The following is a 7,776-nucleotide window of genomic DNA, read 5'->3' as shown; positions in this document are numbered from 1 at the left end:
ATAGTTAAAGTGCCTATTTGTGCATTATGAAAGTTGGAGGTCAAAGTTAAAATTTGAAGCCAAGTTTAAGGTCAAATATATGTATTATCCCTTTTATTTTTTTGATGTTCGCTAATATAAAGAGGTAAACACATAAAGAAATTAAGATGATTCAACGTTTATTATATGAATATAAAAAAAAAAATTAATTTTATATATATAATATAATTTTTCATTGAATCCTTTTACGATATCCCGATGGCACCCCTAATTATGCAGGTATAAACTAAAAATATGATTTTGATGCAGTAGTAATTATGCAGGTTTAAACCCCTTTACGGTATCTTTGTATAATGTAGTAGTAATTTTAAGTCAGTTGCTTATTAGTTTAATTATGATGAACATGACAAGGCCAATAATTTATTTTTTCATGTTAAATTTATTTTAAGGCATAATACATATATTGGCCCCTAAACTTGGCTTCAAATTTTAACTTTGACCTCCAACTTTCATAATGCACAAATAGGCACTTTAACTATCCTACCTTTAAATAAATAAACACGCGATTTTTGGAGCCAAAAGCGTGAAATGCACACGCTGCCACGTGTATTAGTAACCCACTCAATGGCTGCCAACTATTCAATGCATATGGGCCCGTTTTCCTGTCTATTTGACACCTTTTCAAATAATTTCTCTTTATTTTTGCCTCACAACTTCTTCCTTCACTTTCATTTTGTGGTAAATTAATATTTGAAAATGTCAATTATTCAATTTATAATTTATTTGTCTTATTTCTTTTTTTAATTTATGTGTATTCAAAGATTACATTTAAGATACTATAAATTATTAGACTTAATATTAAAAAAATCTTATTACAAATTTGAAAATTACGTAATATACACTATTAATTACAATAATTACTAATTTAAAATATTTTTTCAATCTAATAAGAGCCTACAAACACACTATACGTTATATTTAAAAGTACTATAAATCATAATTAAAATATATTTTTTTTAGAAAATTTTTTGTTGACTCTTGAAATTCTATTGGTGACACATGAATTTGAATAGATGGAACAATATATATTATTGAAAGTTAACAATACTATAAGTTATTCGAAAATGACGTTAATGATTTTTATAAATTATAACAAATTAGCAACTAAAATATTTTTGAAAAAACATACAAAAAATTAGTTGATGAATCAGCCACCACACCGTGGACATGTATGCTTTTTGTGATTAAAATTGAGTTTAAGGGTTATTTTGGTCATTTAAGGATTTTTCTTTAAACTTCAAGCTTTATTAATAGTGATGTAGTCATTTTAGAGTTAACATGAACGTTTACTACCATATAAATATATATAATTTATTCAAATTTAAAATTCAAAACTATTTACTTAACGTCAATTAAAAATTAACTTTTAAATTAATTATTAGCACGGGCTCTTCATCACTAGTATATAATATAATAAGCGGGAATAGAGAGGACCTTGGGGTCGACACATGTTCCTTAGTACTACACGTGTTCCTTTTTCCTTCTTGCCAAAAAAAAACTTCATTATAATTTTTTTTCGTAATAACAAAAATTTTTATTAAATGTCACTTGCATTTTGCAGTAAACAACAAATAATGCAAAAAAGAGGGGAAAATTGTTGAAAAAAATATAAAAAGGGTTTAATTGTCCTTTCAATGCTTTTTTTACTGTTGACCCCCTGAATTTTTACATCTGACGCGCCTAATTTGGGTGTATTTCACGCATTTTTCCAGGTAGGATCCGAGTGTTTTTTTGTTTAAGTTTTGGATAGTTAAAGTGCCTATTTGTGCACTTACAAAGTTAAAGGTCAAAGTTAAAATTTGAAGCCAAGTTTAGGGGTCAATATATGTATTATGCCTTATTTTAATGATGAATTTTATTAAGTGATTTTATTGATATAAAGACTTAAGTTGAGTGATTTTATTGATACAAAATAAAGTTTAATGACTTTATTAGATAAATTATTAAAGTTGAGTGACCTTTTGAGATATTAACTCTATGTTTTTCAAATGTTCAACACACTTCATAAATTAATAGATAATTTTATACTTAAATCCTAATTTGTCTTTATCATTAATTATAGTCATTTCTCTTGTTATATTTTTTAAGACATTATATTTATTATATTTAAATGGTGATATAGTAAAATCACCCTTCTATTTATAGACGTGTGCAAAGTCAATAGTGAACAAGTATTATTGGATAGATAGAGTATTTGTCATTTCACAAAATTAATCATAAATGACACTATTCTTCCTACCTTGAGAGTTATAAGCTTTGAAAGTATGAATTTGACCAACATAGAAAAACTAAATGATTAATTTATGTTCATTGATCAATTAATTGATAAAAATAAATTAATTTATGTACATTTATTGAAAACTTGACTTCAATAAAATACTAAACAAGAGTATATTGATAAACTTACATAATTTCTATAGAAATGTAAAATCTAAAATGGTGAGATATAAATAAAAACAAAGGGAGTAGTATTGTGTTGCTTATATATATATATATATATTACGATTTTCTCTTAATTTACCTTTGGTCAGTTCCATCAGCTGCACCTCATCCTTGGTGGTTCTCTTGATCTTTAAATATTGTTTTATTAATAATTTCAAAATTTAACTCATTATAAGATTATATTATAAAGTTTATTTGAAAAAATGTTAACATTTAACATCTTAATATATTATAATAGAATATTTATGTAAATAAATCCATATATAAGATTAGTTCATCGTCTAAATGAATGTGGTAAAACATAAAAGGAATAGAAATGATGTTACATATAAAAAAAACCACTAATTTTTTGATAACTACAAAGACGATTGAGTCAAATTTTCAAAGACCCACAAATCTCTATAGTTAACATACCCTACTTCACGAGCACATTTGTAAATACTCCAATATATTTCCTTTAGGCCGGCGTCAAGTGATGGCATTCCTATTTGAGCTGCTATCCAGTCCATGTACTCCATCTGCCAACAAATTCATGTAATTATAGCCTATCACTAACTTTATAGGTAAAACATTCACATTTAGAAAAAAAAAAAAAAAAAAACTTGAATATGAAGCTCTTGCTATGCATGAGTTTTAGGGAAGGGTCTTATCACATTATGGTCTACTTGCAGTTTTAGCTTGTATATCTGCAAGAGATTGTTTTTACGACTTGAACATGTGACCTCCTAGTCACATGATAACAATTCTTAGTATTGTTATGCAATGATACAATCTAGGGAGAACCACACCCCCAAACCCAAACGCTAGTTACTAAGGTGGGAGAGCCCAATGCTATATAAGTCCCACATCAGCTCCCTATTAAATAGATGAGGGACTCAAGTCTCTCACACCTTGCAATAGGATAATAATAAACCACGCTATGTCCTTAACGATTATGCGCTAAACAATTTTCTAGTCTGAGGCCAACACTGCCTCAACACTGCAGTATCGATGTCACGATCCAAGGCAAGACGGGTGGTGGGTAGCTCAGATATCGTTGATACAATCTAGGTAGCCAAGAAACTAGCTATTAAGATGGGAGAGTCAAAAGATGCATAAACCCCACATCAGCTCCCCATTAATTAAATCGATGTGGGACTCGAGTCTCATATCTAGCAATATGATCATAACAATCAAGGATCTCCTTCATTGAGTTCTTAGAAAGTGTTTTAGGATCTTTAACATGTGGACATACAAATCCTTCTCAACTATACTTCTTTTGTAGCAGGAATTGGGTGAAGTTTTATATTCAAGAATTTTTCTAATAATGGTATGGGAATTTTGAAAATGAAGAAAAAAGCAATGAAATAACGAGTGATGAACAGGTTTTTGCCCGAGTCATACTGAAATGAATCTTGAAAAATAAATTAGTTATCGGAATAACCTCATGAGGGTGAAGGCGATGAGTGTGACGTTTTGGGATGCCGGCTTCCTCAAATTGCCTATTATGATCCTCAACATCAGCTAACATCTCCTCTTCAGATGGTAAAAGCACCTTTCCAGACAAAACTTGTGCAATCCATTTGGCTTGTAATTCAAACATTAGAAAGACTATTCCCTGATCATCACATGGAAAAGTCTACATTGTCATTTCTCACAGTAGCTAAAAAATTTCAAGAGCATAATACAACGTAAAAGCATAGTGACGGAGTCAGAAATTCAAGTAAAGAGGATTCGAAAAAAAAGGTTCTTATGCCAAGAAGATCCAAAAACTGATACATATGCAACAAAAAAAAAAAAACATTTTCCCCTATCTACATAGCTTAATCTTTCAATGAAGGGGGTTCATTGCATATTTACTACTCTAATCAATAAAAACTAAAATATGTTGTCAAGCATGATCCAGTTTGCTTATGTTATTTTCACTCTCCAATCAAACATCGAGAAAATGTTTTCCATAATATTCTTTCATACAATTTGGCTGACCTGATAAGGTATACTAACAAAGGAGAGGCAGGGAGAAAGCATTGGAGGAAAGACATGCTTGTATAGTGGTCCAACAACACGGCCCTAGTCATTTACACTTACTATTCCGTTGGTTTCAAGAAATGGGAAATCATATTTGTATCTGCGCAAGAAAATAATGTTAAACACATCATGAAGTTTTTAGATAAGATGATCTTACAATTCAACATGATATCAGAATAGATAGAAGTCCTGGTTATGTGTCTCACTGCCACACGTTAACAGAAAACTTCCACAACTTTAGCCCACAAAGACTAGATCAAGTCCATATGTGAGTGGCGCGTGTTGAAGATATAAATGAAAGGGTGATCTTTAACTTTAAAAACTTAATTTTTTTAGATGAGATGATCACACGATTTTTGAGAAAACAAAAGGACTCAAGATTTGAACTAAACCCTGTGCAATGGAGAATGATATCAGCGTGAATAGAAGATCCATCCAAGAAAGTCACTTCACCACTTTCATCAACATGATCAATCTGCAATAAGAACTTCCAAAATCAGCTCCCTTTCTATATCATAATCAACAACATTTAAAACAATTACATACCTTTGAATGGTTCCATAGATTTTCATAATTGTCCAATTTCGAAACTTCAATTTCAGAAGATCTTGTTGAAAGATGAACTTGCTTGGCTACAGTCGCTATGTCTCAGCAAATATCAAGTCCACTTGGTCCATCTCCAATTACTACTACAATCTGAATACAAAAATAATGATTTACAAGTGGAAGCATAGACTTCTTGTATGTAACTTTAAGAAGTGAAAATGCAGAAAGTGTATAAAGGTCTTGCCTGATCCTTAAATGGCTCAGGAACTCGATAATTGTGGCTATGTATTTGTTTTCCAGGCCAGTTGTGTATACCTTTGGATTTTAACTAACAAGAATTAGTTCAAAATACAAGCCATGTACATATTGTCTTACCATCCTAATTTGTTTTCACTGGGGTTCATGGGTTCGAATGACCCAGTAGCTTTTCTGCAGACCCTATATTTGTATTAGAAAGTTAAATAAATATAAATGTATAATAACTTGTGAACCCCAAACTCCTAATCCTGGCTCCGTCTTGATGTGGTGTCCACCATGTACATATTGTCTCCCACTGGCAAAAGGTACTAAGTAATTTTGTGCACCAAGACTTTGACAAATGAAAAAATATCATATTGTATTTTTTTTACTTTTATAAAGGCTCAAACCTAAAACTTCATAATTCTCTTCGCACTTTAAAGGTCACACTCAGTCAGTTATTTTGAAACTATGTAATATTCTCATATTCAAATGTTAAAGAAAATTATTTATTTATTTATATATATAATTGGCTAAAAAAGGAAGAGAAGAAGAAGATTGTATTTATATTTGAGAGACATACGGGTATAATTATTGAGAGATTGTTTAATAAAGATACTTTTGTCTAATTAAGTTTTTATTTGTGCTTCATTTATAGCTTTTTTGCAACAAAATTATTGAGAGATTGTTTAATAAAGATACTTTTGTCTAATTAAGTTTTTATTTGTGCTTCATTTATAGCTTTTTTGCAACAAAATTATTGAGAGATTGTTTAATAAAGATACTTTTGTCTAATTAAGTTTTTATTTGTGCTTCATTTATAGCTTTTTTGCAACAGTAGAAAACTTAAAAGAGAGAAATATTAAAAATACTTTTAAACTAGGGTGAATTATTAGTTTCATCTGAATTATTGATCGTCTTAAAAATTCTTTTTTATTTTGACAATTTGAACTTAAATACACTCTTAATCTTGCAACACAATTGAAATTCATTCCTAAGTTCTCACCAAATTTAAAGTATTTTAAACACAGGACTCTTTATTAAGTGATTTCTTTTTATTTATCTTACTATTAATGTATAGAATTATTAGTGGATAGAATTATTTCATATTTATTACCATAGAAGATGACAAATATTACCTGGAATATTTGCAACTCTGGGTGTTGTATAGTGACCATTACAAATCACTACAGAATCAAACACCTCTTCTGAACTTAACTCCTCCGATTTCGACTCAACAACCCAACCATTTTCCCCAAATTCAACCGGCGCAACTCGTACTACCTCCGTGTTGAATCAGATCAACTCATTGATCCCAAAATCCTTAGCGAACTCATTCAAAAACTTCAATACTTCTTCGTGCTCAGGAAAGTTCAATCGGTTCCCATTTTCTGCACAATCGAAAGAGTAATCGCTGAAACTCATAAGTCGTCGAGGAAGATTTGTTCGAAGAGATTTGTAAAGACTGCTATGAACAATTTCTCTGTTTGGATCGAGACTGAGTAGATCGGTCTCAACTCGAGGATTGTAAACCCATAGACCACCCAGTTGGTTCGATTTCTCGAATACAACAACTCGGTGACCTTCTCTTTGTAGCTCACGCGACGTCACAAGACCCGATGCGCCGGCTCCGATTACTGCGACTTTCCGGGACTCTGCCATGGGAGGAGACTATTGAGCTGAAAAAACAGAGTTTTGAAAAAAAACAAAAAAATAAAAGCTGCAGCCAATTACTATCAACTTTATTTTTTAATCTTTTGCAAAAAGTTCAAACACGTTTAATATAATATGAGTCAATTCCCTAAATGGTCACCCAAGTTTAAGGAATTGCCTTGAAATATCATTTATGTTTTATTTAGGATTAAAATATCACTCAACTATTCTTATTTTCCTTCAAATATACTTGACACTTTAAAAACCACACTCTCTCCTAGTTGACATGACATGTCATTAAAGTCTTTTTTAAAATAATAGATTAATTTCATTAAACAATATAACTAAAATAATAATCATATTATTTTTAAAATATATATATATATATATATTAGTTTATTAAGAATACTTCATACTTAAGAATCTTTTATTATAATTAAACTTTTTATTGTTTATGTTATGAAGAATAGGTTTTTTTAAATGTACTATAATATCATCAATTTTTGAATACTTATAAACATATACAATTCAAAAAAAAATCGATATACATATCACTTATGAATGCTAACTTACATCAATTATCATAAAATTTACAATGAATCAATAATATTAAATGTCAATTAACTTTTACAATAAAATTGTGAATTTTGAAATTCATGCTTACAATATTTTTTTCTTGAAAAAAAATAGAAAGTAAATAATATTATGGCTGTTTTTTATCCAAAAAAATAAATACTAAATATCTCAAAAATCTCCTTCTATTCTAGTTGATATGTCTTGTTATTAAATCATCATTTAAAAAAATAATAGACCTATTTAATTCATCAAACTTATGTCTCTACAAGGCAAATA

General features: G+C 29.6%; 1 pseudogene; it reads right to left on the bottom strand.

Moving 5' to 3' along the window:
- Positions 1–2,760: 2,760 nt before the first annotated feature.
- On the bottom strand, positions 2,761–6,979 carry LOC102592320 (flavin-containing monooxygenase FMO GS-OX5-like; annotated as a pseudogene).
- Between the last annotated feature and the right edge of the window lie 797 nt (positions 6,980–7,776).

This window comes from Solanum tuberosum, unplaced genomic scaffold (genome assembly GCF_000226075.1).
Source record: "Solanum tuberosum cultivar DM 1-3 516 R44 unplaced genomic scaffold, SolTub_3.0 scf00069, whole genome shotgun sequence".
NCBI classification, from domain to species: Eukaryota; Viridiplantae; Streptophyta; class Magnoliopsida; order Solanales; family Solanaceae; genus Solanum; species Solanum tuberosum.
The sequence above is the reverse complement of the archived record's forward strand: the minus strand, read 5'-3'. Positions and strand labels throughout refer to the sequence as shown.